At 36.5% G+C, this 14,346-nt stretch overlaps 1 long non-coding RNA gene across 2 annotated transcripts in view; it reads left to right on the forward strand.

The window, feature by feature from the left end:
• Window positions 1-14,346, forward strand: part of LOC134419040 (uncharacterized) — a 151,371-nt gene that overhangs the window by 103,819 nt on the left and 33,206 nt on the right. For both annotated transcript variants that reach the window (XR_010027947.1, XR_010027946.1), the window contains 4 exons: window positions 3,399-3,555; window positions 3,776-3,982; window positions 5,245-5,327; window positions 11,330-11,436. This is a non-coding gene — a long non-coding RNA (uncharacterized LOC134419040). The remainder of the gene's footprint in view (window positions 1-3,398; window positions 3,556-3,775; window positions 3,983-5,244; window positions 5,328-11,329; window positions 11,437-14,346) is intronic.

Genomic DNA, 14,346 nt, shown 5'->3' on the forward strand with positions numbered 1-14,346 from the left:
TGCAGTCATGTACAAAGTATAGCATCATTGAAAAGCAGGGAAAATGTGATTATGCTTGCTAAAATGAATCACTTTAGTTAAAGGAACTTCAGATATTTTTAAAAGTGGCCTAAGACATTGTTCAAAAAAATGTTAGGTATTTAAAATTCTTGTAAAAGAGAATAAATCTGAGGAATTAAGAGAATATTACTGATCTCCTGAAAAATATCACTTTAGTCATTCATAACACTTGGTTTAAAAACAGAATCCAAACTCTAGGTTCCTTAACATAATAACTTGGCTAAAAAGGTAGTTATTAATAAAATATGAATTTGTGAGGAAATTCTTCTTTTCCTTTCCAGAATTGCATTTAAGTGGTTTTACATGATTCATTTACTGATACTAGTCATTAGGGAAGGTGGTGAAAGCAAAGGTTGTATAAACAATTTGCTCTTGATCATTTTTGATGTTGAAGTACTTCTCTAAGAGCCATTTAAATCTGCCAGCTCTGTGTGTTCCTCCATTTTCTCATTTTTCAGAAGCATGAGTGGATAATGAAACTACATAATGAAAAAAATAAAAATCCACAGTGTTAACAGCTAAAAATGTTTATTGCAAATACAAAGAGGAAACGTGTTGTCCATTTGATTTATTGTTGCAAATATATGCAATGGAAAGTATAAGTGTTTCTAATACATAAATTACCTCCTTCCTGTGAGGTTTTCTTCAGTGGCACTACCCCTGATGTATCACCAAGCATTCAAGCCACCAGTTTTGCTGAAGTCCATTAGAAATTCCACTTCATATAATGCATTTCACTATTATAGGAAAAGTCTTTACTCCCAAGAGTGAGCACTGTAATACATTTTTGTTATGTAATTGTCCACAGCCTGGAGAGCACCTGTTAGCTAAATCTGATTCAGTGCAATGCTGCTATGACTGGTAAAATACAGCACTGTAGACTAAAGCAGTTAGGAAGCAAAGTTTATTTTAATTTGTGTATGTGGGTGTGAGATTTTTACAATAGTACAATTTGATGGTACTTTTTTCTCCTATTGCAAATCTCAGTCTTGTGGCATTCATATTTTCTGAAAAATCCCTTTGCCCAGGATTTTTCTCCTAGGAAGATGAGAAATCCCAGAGAAAAAGGAAAACAATAATTATCTGATTTGCTTCTCCTGTGTTTTGCTGCTTTGGAATGTGGTTGGAGATTGTTTACCCGCAGGTGATTATTTCATTGATTTCATGTGAATTGTTTGACTTATTGGCCAATCAGGGTCAAGTTGTGTCAGGACTCCGGAGAGAGTCAGGAGTTTTCATTATTATCTATTTAGCACTCTGTAAGTATCCTTGCTGTATTCTTTAGTATAGATTAGTATGGCATTCTTTAATACAATTTAGTGTCATAAAATAATAAATCAGCCTTCTGAGAACATGGAGTCAGATTCATCATTCCTTCCCGCCACGGGGCACCCTGCAAATACAGTACACTCTGTATGTAACAAGGACACAAAGAATTATTTTTGCTTTTTAATGCATTTTACAACACAAATCTTTCCATGGAAAGGAAATGTTAGAATAACATCAGTTGTCCTGTGAGATCCCACAGATCCCACTGACACTCTTGTGGTCAAACTGCATCCAGCTCTTGGATCATTATTGCATGTAGCACCTTTTATGAAACTTTCATCCTGAAAGATTTACTGTTAAATGTTTCTCAAGATTACCATGCGCAATAGGAATAATGGCATTTGCGACTTCATTACACATCCACAGTGTAATTACTGGTGTAACTTCATAACATAGTCTAAAGGGATTTTATATCATTCAAGATCCTTTCTGTTAAGTTCCTCTAAATTGTCATGCTTGAGTGGAAAATTTAACATCATTCATCCTGAGTTGTCACATATTTAAGACATATAAGCAGATGCCATTTGAGTGCAGAGATGTCAGAATAATTATTAAGAAGACTGGAATACCACTTCTTCTTTTTTTTTTTTTTTTTTTTTTTTTTTTTTAATAGGAGGGTGTCTCTGCTGGCTAATTTTTTAAACAGCATATTAGACAGACATCTTTCAGGACAGAATATAGGATTCCTGTTCATGTTTTTACACAGGTAAAAAACAGTTACTCCATCTCAGAGCTGTGTTTATGTAAAAAGATGTTAACAAACACCAAGCACTCTCTGATTTTACACTTAAAAAAAAAAAAAAAAACACACCAAAAAGAAAAAAAAGGACACTTGTATGTCATAGTTTAGCAAGCTCCTAAATAAAGAGAATTAAGTTTATATATTTGAAAACTCAAATTACCATTTTTTCTAAGTCTGTTGATCTTTATGACCTTGTTTGTGCTAAATATGGGACTATCTGCAAGGGACGGCATAATTTTATACTCTATGGGCTTAAATTAAATGCCAGGGAGCTTCAAAAGCCTCTTTAATTGCTAAAATGAAAAGATGACACACATCAAAGCATCTTCATTTTATTCACGTCGTTGCTTACATGGCTTTTTTAGTATCCATTTGGAGCGGTTACTTAGGCTTCATCCTTATTATGGCATCCCTGTATTGTCTTATTTCTTAAAGACTGCATCATCACAGTTTCAGCAGGAAAGAAGAACTGAGAATGAAACTGGCTTTGAATGGCTGCAATATCTGGATTTACATGATGCTTTTTCATTCCTGGATTTCCTCCCTTTTTCATTCCTGGTTTTCCTCCCTTTGCTTCCAAGGCTGTGTATTCTTTGGAGTGGACACCCAGTGGTGCTTTCTGCTCAAGCCCTGGGTCTAAGGCAGGATGTGCCCCAAAAAGGAGCAGGGTCAGGCCCTCACCTCGAGAATCCCAGCCATGGTACCACATGTGCCTTGTTCAGTATGTAAATGGGAATTTGTACAAAATTATGTCTCTTGTTAGCAGACAACATAAAAAACTATTGTCTCTGAATTCCCAGTGCACTACACTTACAAGAGATCCTTCTGGAACAGATGAAGTAATGCTCAAATTCTTTATAAATGTCCAAAAAGGCCAAAGATTCTTTAAAAAGCGTTTCATCATCCTTCCAAATTTAGGATTATAATCCGTTTGTGTATGTCTGCATATGCATAAATAAAAACAAATTTTCAAAAGAGCTATACATTACTGCCAGTAATGCAGTCGTGAAGATTCAAATGTTACTTGGGACAAAGGGAAAGAGCAGACTTATTTTCACCCAGAGTTGCCACTAGTTATAAGAGGTGTCATTAGCTCTTCCTTAAAAATTTATTTTTTTGGTCAAACTCTATTATTACTTTAGTTCAATTGGCCCTTTTTGCCATCTATTGTGACCAAACCAATGCTGGCAATAAGGGCTTTTTAGTTATTGCTGTACAGTATTTGCACAACATCAATATGTTTTCCTTTTTGAACTGCCCCTGACAGCAAGTTCCTGGGTGTGCACAAGAAGCTGGGAGGGGACACAGCCAGGACAGCTGACCCCAGAGAGAAATTAAGAACTGCTAAAATTATCAAATTAGCATGTAACAAGAATGAAGAAAGAAGCTCTACAGCCTTTGTATGAATGAGAAGGAAGTCAAAGGTAATTTATGTGCTGGCTGAAGCTGAAGTGCTTCCAGTAGGACAATAATCCTGGCAATTTGCTAAAGTAGTTAATGGAAAATGGCTAATTGAAAAGCAGTAGGGCAACAGTATTCAGCACCAATCTAAATTATATTCAAACATCCAGACAACCATAACATAAAAATATACATGTTATACCAGGAATTTTTAATAAAAATAACTAATTTCTTTATTTACAGGAAGGAGAAAGCATACTCCAGCCTGATGAAAGCTTTTAAGTTTGACCTTAAAACTGTGCAAAACTTCACAGCTCTTTACAGAGAAGTGAGATAAAATTCTCCATCAGTTTGTAAAATTGCACCTTTCTTTATTGATGGCTGGTTTAATAAGTAAGGTGCTGTAGATGTCACTTACTCTGATCTTATTCCAACCTACTCTGACCTTAGGTAAGTTTCTAATTTGGTAACTATATGGTAAATTATTAGTTAACCTGGAGGGAAAGGTTGTTATTGAAATAGCTTTATTATGGATAAAAAATTAGAGAAAGCATTAGCTTTTGTTGAAAGGGAAATTAGAGAATAGGGAGAGAATTAATATCATTAATTATATTCTTCCAGGAACAGCCTTAGGACTTATCTATAAAAAAACCCCAAACTATCAATAATTATCCACACAAAAGTCAATGCCGTTCTCCAGATACATGTATAATAAATACATTTTGAGATATTTTCTTAATCTGCTCAAGGATAGGAAATTATTTACTTTGTTATTTATTTAATTGGTGACCTTTACTATTTTTCACTTAAAGTTCAGAAAACTTGAGAGAAGAAACAAGAAAACTATGAGTAGCTTAAACATGGAACAACCAATCCTTCCTTAGAGCCTCTCAGCTCACTGGCATAAGACAGTGGTTTAGTTTCTGTTAAAATATTTCTTTATACATTTGGAAATGTACAATAAGGCAATTTCATGTGTCATGTGTCAGTATTAATGGTTCAGTTCTATGTGGACTTTAAACTAAGATGTTTAAAACCTGAATGAGATCGATACACTTGAGATGATATGCAACTTTAATGTTTGGGTGTTTGCACACAGGGAATTGGACAGCTGATAACAGATATAAAGAAAGAGTTGGATCATCCACATAAATGAATGCACAATACTACAGCCCATCACCCTTTTCAGCTCAAGATCGTTAAGGACATGGGGAAAAAATTGTTTTCCATCTAAAACCAGTGGAGTGGATGAGTAGTTTGATTCTTTCCCATTTACATTCACCATGTTTTCAGGGTCAGCTTGGCTTTTTCATTCTTCAAGCAGATGCTGCAAAGTAAATATTATGCAACTTTTCATGGCATGTGTTGTAAATTCCATTCTGATGGGAGAAGGGTGAGTTATGTGTTACAAAACAACAAGTATCAGAATTGTTTCAATTACATCTATTTCTATAATTGCCAGTGTTACAGACACTTCCACAATCTTCCCCCTACAAAATGGATGGAAACTATATATGGTAAGTATATTAATGAACTTATGAAAAAGGGAAGACATAAAAATTCCAAGGGATCAGGCAGAGACATCTTCAGGTGCTGGCTAAAATCATGGTGGGCTGACTAATTGAAGGCTGATAGATTTTAGCATGTTATTGTTAATGAAGTGTAAAACTGCCCTGTGAAATGCATCTTCTGTCTCTCTCCCACCCTCAAAGGGTGAAAAGGAAAAAAAGACTGGAAGAAGGATCTGTGGAGGAGGCTGAAGTGATGAATGCTGTGAAGATGGATGTCAAATAGAGTGAGTACAGTAATAGCTGGGAATACAGGACTGTCCCTGAGAGGGCAGGTGGAAGTTGAAGAAAGCTGTACCTAACAGCTCTAAAACACATTGCCTGCAGCAGTGCACGTAACATCTGCATGAGATTTAATTCTGGGTGCAAATTTATCACCAAACTCCTGCTTTGCATTTCACCTCTAACTATGATTGCTAGACATTCACTTTCAAAAGTAATAACAAGTGAAGAGGATCCTTCTGCCAGATGCCTTTTTGTAGTGACAAGGATTCAGATAATTAAGTTTTGCATTGTGTTTTACCTTTTTATGCACAGTTTCTCAATCCATTCTGCCAGTTCTTCAGTATTAACAACTTGTAGTCTTTATAAATGTATCTAATGTCCAGTGTGTCAGGAAGAAAATGCATAGGATATTTAAGAGAGAAGTACTCACTGTCTGAGTTTTCCTGACCAGGTGAATTGAGGAAAATGAAAAATTATGTGCATTTAGTGTGGAGGAGGCAGACTGCCCTTTCCTGCAGATGCTCAGCTGGCTTCCTTAGGATGAGGAGAGCTTTTGATGAAGAAAACACGTTCATTTTTCAATTGTCTATTCTTCAAAGTTCAGCTGTGGCTTCATACGACAGCACTGCACAGGATACAGTGCTGATTCACATTCCCACAAGAGAAGCACTCAGAAAAAAACAAACTCCTAAGTGCCTTTTGGGGGTACCTTGGGGTGGCAGCAGCATTGTGAGCACTCCCCACACAAACCATGGCCTTTCCCCTTCTTCACTGATTTGCTCCTAGGAAAAACTTCTGTTATGAAATGACTTTGTGAAGGTGTGTAAAGTCTATTTCCTTTTCTCACTTCAGCTGTCTGAGCACAAATACCTTGAAACCTAAGCTAAAACGCATGCAGAAAGATGCTGCTTGCTTTCGCTCTGTGATATCAAAGTTAACTGATTTACTGACGTTGAGGAAAATGAATCACAATCTTTTAAAGGAAAGGATAGATAACCTGTGCAGCCCCACACTGCTGGCTGGCAGGATTCTGCCCAGCCCCACTGTGCTGCCTGATAACACTTATTAACACAGACTTGCATATCTTAAAACCCCCCCAGAAGTATGAGCTATGTGGTATGTAAGCACTGTTTGAAGCAATTCTTGAACACAGGCTGTGTTTGCATGCACAATAAAAGATTTTCATCATCAGGATGATGACACTTTATTGTCAATTATGTATCTTTCTGCTTAGCTGCATTCCTGCTGAATTTTGTTTTAATACAGAAATGAGCTATAATCAATAACTTGTCAAATTATTTATTCCTAATGGACTAGGAAAAGTCCTAGCCAAAGGATTTTGACATTACTCTCTGAATAAATTATCTGAAATACATATTTCTATTATTTGACCAGCTCTCTAGATTATTAAATAATGTTCAGTGAATAATTTATTCAACATTTTTCCTGTCAATCTCTGAATAATTTACTCATGAATACATTATTTTTATTATTTAGCCAAGCATATTTCCAGCATCCGTGGCAATGTCTTTGTTGTGTAAAAGCATGGAGATCTCTGGAAAGGGAGATAAACTTTTAACTAGCATAACTTAACTTCTTTGTGTTAAGCATTTTTGTATACCCAAGTGCATAATTAAATGAATTCATTTTTATCTCTCTCTCTTAGTTTAATGAGTATTTTTCTGCAAGTCTTTAACTCAATGATCCTTACTATTTTTATTGAAAACCTCACACTGTTGCCGTCCTGCCCCTGTTTGTTTTATTCAAGTCCCCACTACCGTTCAGAAAACTTTGGTTACTTTAATTTGTGTGCTGAATATATATAATGAGGTAAATATTTACATTGCTTGCCTTTTACTGTTAACCCAGGTGTTTTCAACAAAATATTCACATAAATACACAGTGCATAAATGCAGGTCTGTAACATACAAACACAAGTGAAAAGGAATGAGTGGTTAAAAATGCAGTCCTGACAGAGGAAGAGAAGTGAGATGATTGCATGGAAAGACTGAAGAGGCAGGCCAACTAAAGGTGCGTTATGGAATATCTGCATCTATTTACCAGATTAAAAAAAAAAATCCAATCATCTACACTGGAGCAATGATGAAATGGTTTGAAGATGAACAATCCTGCCTCATCCTACAGCAGTCATTCTGCAGTTCCCATACTGGGGATGGAGGCATCAGGTGAATTTGGGGATCTCATGACTGCAGCACAGTGGCACCTACTCCTCTGCCCTCCTGAGTTGCAGTGGGAAATGAAGACCTGCTTTGGCTAGTCTGCAGCTAAAACAGCATTTTATTATTTCACTTCAGAGCCATTTAGGATGTAAAATAATTCTGAATATGTGAATGGCTTTAAAGAATGTGTAGCATGGATAGCTACACCTAGGAAAGGCAAAGCGTAGAGCTGTGGTAGTACCAAAAACCAAAATCTAGATCTTGTTTCAGTTCCAGTTTAGCAATTGCTTTTAAAAGAATCTGGGCCAGAGACTAGTGCCAGCACAGACTGTGATACCCTGGACATGAATGAGATGAGCAATAAATCTTAATTTCTAGCAGTAAGTTCTAGTGAGTCTGAAACTATGTCTGCCATAGACATCTTTTATGAAAAATATTTTCTTTAGGATTTTTCCTCCTGAGAAGCTGGGAGGCCTCAGGAACAAAATGCAAACATTGATTATCTGCTGCTGTGGAATGCAACAGGTGCATCTGTGATTGGCCCATGTTGGATGTTTGTAATTAATGGCCAATCACAGCCCAGCTGGCTCGGACAGAGAGCCGAGCCACAAACCTTTGTTATCATTCTTTGCTATTCTAGTCTTAGCTAGCCTTCTGATGAAATCCTTTCTTCTATTCTTTTAGTATAGTTGTAATGTAATATATATCATAAAATAATAAATCAAGCCTTCTGAAACATGGAGTCAGATCCTCATCTCTTCCTTCAATCTGAGACCCCTATGAACACTGGTCAATACATGATGCATACAGAGGCATAGCAAGAATTGAAACCTCTCCCATTTCCACCTCATTTTCACATTTAGGAAGCCAGGTCTCAGTTTTTACTTGTAAATTGCCAAGGACCAGAAGTTTGGCTACTTGCTAAAGCTACTTCTGGAATTATCTAACCTAATTGGTAGTTTCACTTCTGAAGGCAAAATTACTTGACTTTCAGGCATGCTAAGAAGCAGCCTGGTTTGGATATGAGTACCTAAACCCAGAATTTTAATGGCATCTGGGGGCTTTCAGGGTCACATTTTCAGCTCTGAGCCGTACTGCATACCACCTTGTTGTTAAAAGAGTAATAGTCCCTTCGTGTCTCTAGTAGCCTAAAGAACTAGGGATTTGCACAAAAAGTATGATTCATAACTGTATTTTAGGACCTAAAGTAGGTGACTGGAGGGAAACTTGGAGTTGCTGCTGTGTGTTAAAACCTGCTGGGAGCAGGTTTTAACATGGAAGGGAGGTGTTGTCACCATTGCTTGGCTTAGTTTGAGGGATATATTCAAGTAAAGGCCTGAGGGATATATTCAAGTAAACTCCTGAAACTTGGAGTTGCTACTGTGTGTTTGAAACCTGGGAGCAGGTTTTAACATGGAAGGGAGGTGTTCTCACCATTGCTTGGCTTAGTTTGAGGGATATATTCAAGTAAAGGCCCGAGGATCTAGGCCTGGACTGCCAATTTTGAACCTTTCTACTGCTGTTCAAGAGGCTGACCTAGCCATGGTGTATAGGCTGCTCTCTCCAAGGAAAGAGAAGGTTTTAACGTGGAAGGGAGGTGTTCTCACCATTGCTTGGCTTAGTTTGAGGGGTATATTCAAGTAAAGGCCTGAGGATCCAGGCCTGGGTTACCAAGTTTGAACCTTTCTACCTGCTGTTCAAGATGCTGGCATGAACCATGGTGTATAGGCTACTCTCTCCAAGAAAAGAAGAAGCAGGAGGTGTATTTTAGAGAAATGAGGGAGGCTGTCACCATCATTTCCATTTCAGCCCTTTGGAAGGCTAGTGCCAACTGTATAAAAATTCAGGAACCAAGAGCTGCTGCAGAAGAGGTGAAGACCTCAATAGGTTTTGAGAGAGGATAGCCATAGGCTTCATGAACTGGCAGAGCACCATGATCTGTTCTAGGGAGGCAGCACAAAGTGTGGAAAACAGGTGTAGCAAACAATCTCCTCATGGCCTGTGCTGGAACATGCCACAGAAAAGTAGAGCAGAAGCAAAGGACAAGCCCTGTTGTAGTGATTTTCACACAGAGGTGGTTCATGGAATCATTGCTAGCCTGTGTGTTGTACTGAAAGGAAATAATTTCCTTTTGTGTTCCCAGAATATGTATGTGATTCTGTAGAATGTTTCTTTTTTTCACCCACACTCTCTCCTATTACTGGGGGAGTTTTTCACCCTTTCTTTAACTATGCCCTAACTTTTGTCGCACTGTAATACTTAGTTCTTTTTTCTGCCTTGATTTGTTTTAATTCTTAATGCCTCAAAGGTCATAAGGTTGGTTATTGGATTATTCATGGAACCACTGGAAAGGGAAGCTGCAATTTAACAGTCATGCTGTAAAGTCCAGTGAACTCAGTACCTCCTGCTTTTGTTACCTACACCATCAGGTATGGGAAAGGAGTAAAGGAATTTTACCTAGGGAAAAAAGGAACTGTTCCAGAAGGAAGGAAAGAAATAATTTATTTTATTTTAATTTATTTTATTTTTTGTATTTTATTTTATTTCATTTTCTCTAGTGGCCAGCTTTTCAGAGTAGCCTCTCTGAATAATGGTAAAAAACCCCATATTTAATCAAAATTCTCTTTCCTACCACTGTTGTTTGGTTTTAGCTACTATGACTTTGTTCATCTTCCTTGTAAGGAAAACTATAAAAGCTAATCTTAATACTAGATTTTACAATGTTTACTGAGTTGCTTTTTAAAAATTTTCTGAGCTTGTAAAAGTATAATTATCGTATCCTAATAATTATAACAGACGACATTTCTCTTCCTCTTCCCAGTGTTTGATCTAAACTGAAAATTTCTGATCTTCTTGTCAAAGACAGAGCTGTTTTCTTGGGAATATTTTGAACTTTGATGAAAGTTTTATGACACTTCCAACAAAACATGCTGCTCGTTAAAGTTTTATAGCGAGAGAGCTCTATCTGCATTGTTTTGAAATTGTAAATATCACATAATTGTCACCAATGAGTGGCTGATGAAATACCTGTTCCCAGAAGCTGCTGCCTGCAGAAGGGAGTTTGGTCACAGACCAATCAATGCTTTTGCAGTCCCAGGGTACCAAGACAAGGTTCTTTTCATTCTGTCATTGTGATGCTCCCAAAAGTCAAACCATGATGAAACCAATGATTTATTTATAACATTTTGCAAGGCGTTTGCAGAGGAAACAAATTTTGTAGTCTTTAAAAATCTTATTCACTTTCTCTTTGTCCCATGAGATACCAAGAGATTAGTGTCCCATTAGTTTCCTTCATCCAGTTTTTATGAGCCAAAACTTACACATCTGTCTTTGGGTAGTAATGGATAGCTATGGTTGCTCAGTGATAGGAACATTAGCTGCAGAGCTGGTTTATTGTGGGACATACAGCTCACACAACTGCAGTTGACACAAATGCTAATTCCCCTTAATATTTAAGCCTTGGAGAGTCTCTAAAACAAACAGACAAGAAGACTTTAACTGTGTATATATATTTTTTAATATTTAAAAAATTTACTTGACGCGTTAGTTTCAAATCTCTTGTCATGTATTGTAGCTTTTCTGATAATTGTGGATAAAAAATACCCCGTTCAACGAAACTTTGTTCCTTTTCAGAAGCACTTGAGTAATTTGACTCCCAGACAACACAAGGTTTTATCTCATCATTATGAAGACTACATGAAAATAAAAAGATGTTACTCAGACAAATTACTTTTTTTATAAAAAAGAGACAGCCTAATTAAAATTAGAACATTATTATTTAATGGCATCTAATTAGAACAGATAACATTTTTCTTCCCTTCTAGCTGCATGAGGAGTGCCTGTTTCCCTGCTAGCTCCATGGAATGTGAACACACTGAGAGGAAGCAGATCATCACTCTCGAGGGCTGTGTACACCAAAGCAGCAAGCCAGGTGAGTTAAACTGGAGCCAGAATATTTCACCTCACATGGGATGTACGCTTCAGCTTCTGACAATTGCCGTTTTTCACTGAATCACCTCCTGCAGGTGTGCTTTTTTGTCTTTATTGACACTGTAGGGAAGCTGGGGAAATAGTGTCTGAACTGAGCTGAGTTGACTGTCTAGAGCTGGGTGGTGTGAATACCTCATGAAAGTAGAACAGAGACGCTCATTTAAACTGCAGTGCTGGCAGCACTGCAAAACAATGATAATCACAATGTTATTGCAATCCATATCATGTGAAAGTTATGTACACAAAAACACTGGAGTGATGATAAACTTGAGAAAGACAGATTTAAGGAAATGAGGGAACTCATAGAAAAGCCCTGAGGAAAAGTAAACTCCTTTTTTCTACTGGCATTTCTTCTACTTAAGGAAACAGTAATAGTGTCTCAGGAGGTGTTGTACTACTGAACAAAATGAGAATAAGAAAAACTTACATGGCTAAATAGCAAATTTCAAGGAATTGAACTGAGAAAAGAGCCCTCAAGAATCTAACTCACTGTAGCCAGCAGACAGGAAATAAAATAAACAACAGTAGGAGTTGTGAGAAATACAAGAAAAATCGAACATATTTTCAAACTAACTAATGAATAGAAATGAAGGCTGTCTATAAATACAGATATTAAAATAGGTAGATACATTAGAATTGATGGATAAAATGCTATTTTGCTAGTAAAGGTAAACAATTATCAGAAATTGTCAGAAAAAAGGCAAAAAATGAAGATCAGGAGAGGCTGATGCTAGGCCTAAAGTTACTCTGACTGAACTCAGTCATGAAATGCCTGAAGACCTAGAACTTTAAATGATCATGAGAAATTTGAGAAATGCTCTAAAGCAAGCCAACCAAACAGAAGACATTTCATACAAATACATACATATATATATATATATATATATATATATATACACATATGTATTTTTACACACACCCTTGTGCCCTAGTAATTGACTTCAGATGTAAACAACAGGAAAAACAGAGTGTACGAGTGTTCAAGAAGACAGATCACAAGATGTGAAGGATTAGCCAGTGGAGGCATCAAGGTGAACTAAGCCCAGGGGAGATAACTGCAATTTAAAAGGACTGTTTCTGAAACTAGAGAGAATAACACAAAGGAAATCAGGGTCTGAATGTAAAGTGATGTACATGAGGCAGGAAAACTAGAGAGAACAGCTTCTAGATTTGCACACTGACTCGGTTCAGTTAGCTTGCTGTTGTTGTAGAAACCTAAGGAAAAAAAATCCTTCGCTGAAAGCAGCTTCAGGAAAAAAAACCCCAAACAATATTAGAATGCATAAAGGCAGAATGGAAGCAAATATTGAGGAAAATGGTATAACACATGTTTGTAAATGAGTGGTGAAGGTTTATTGGAGTTATAGTGCTCATCTCTCTAAATATTGAAAATTATTTGACTCACTGAAGCATTCTCTTTTATGAAAAGAGTTTGAAAAAACTGATAGTACTATTTTAGAGAAAAAATAAACAGTTTCTGCAGTTGGCAGAAAGCTGGCTTGTAATTCATTCGCTTATTTAAGTATTTAAATACTGAATTAGAATTGAAATATCTATACTACAAATATTTTGCGATAAGTACCGAAAAACTCATTTTAGAAACACAAATGTGTTTCCAAAGTGACAAATGCCTCTAGGAGTTGATAGCTTTCCTTGTAATGGCTGTAACTTAAATAAGGAAATTCTTCCCTGTTCTTCTCTTTTAATTTGGTGTGCCAGAAGCATCCACTTAACTAACAAAAATGTTGAAACCTCTAAGCATTGAAAATTTTTTTGCAATTGCAATGGCATAGCCTCTGACTGGACCATTTTGTATTTGGTAAAAGTGTACCCGGAGAAATGTGACAGGCAAATTTTTGTTTTAACCTCAGGTTATAAGACATAAAACTATTCATGAACACTGGAGTCTGCTTGAATCATGTTTATCTTCTGGTTAGAGGATCTGGACATGGTTATTGGTAATTATTACAGATGCCTAATGAAGCACAAGGTTAAAAAAAAGGAAATTAAAATCTAAGGATGCAGTGCACCATCATTCAAGGACAGTAATACCTAACTATTAATATATTTTCAAATGACCATTTTATATTTTCTGTAATATTTTATAATACAAATGCAAATTTTTGACACTTGTATTATAAATATATTATAATAATATATGTGTCAAATAAGAAAATTTTTTTTAATCCTGAGTTGTACTGATAAATTAAAATATTTTGCTTTCATGCCTTTAATTTCTCACTATTATCCTTTTCTCTAAGAAACTAGGAATACTAGGAACAGTCTTCTATTCTCCCCATGCCAAGTCCCATCAATGGGAGTTAGGGCTGGTTTGCTAATTCAGGTACAGCCTTGCTGCAAGCAGTGTTGTGCTGCAGGCTTAGGAAGGCTTTTCCTCTCAGTCTGAAGGAATTATTAAAAAAAGAAACGAGGAGCTACTTAACTCCTCCGTCTCACTGCTGTAATTAAAAAAAATTATGATGTTTCAAAAAGCCAAGTTGAAGTTCTATGAGCTAAGTTTGCTTGCCACATGAAGGTAAGATAAACACTACCTGCTTTCTTCCCAAGGCCTGACACAGCATTTGTATTCACTTTTTGTGACCTTTTCCAAATTCCTAATGATCTTAGGTAAATTACTTTCTCATGTTGTATTGTTCTGTATCTGCTGCTTTTGACATGAGTGACTAAAACACAAGAGTACAAAAGTACTGTGGTACAGACTATAAATATTATACAATGGGTGTGTCACAAATAAGAAATGGTATCAGCGTCATGAAAATGCAAAATTAAAAGATGATGGAGTACCACATTACTGCTTCTTAGACTAGAACATGGAGTTTATGGGTCTCTC

The sequence above is a fragment of the Melospiza melodia genome, chromosome 5, assembly GCF_035770615.1.
Source record: "Melospiza melodia melodia isolate bMelMel2 chromosome 5, bMelMel2.pri, whole genome shotgun sequence".
NCBI classification, from domain to species: Eukaryota; Metazoa; Chordata; class Aves; order Passeriformes; family Passerellidae; genus Melospiza; species Melospiza melodia.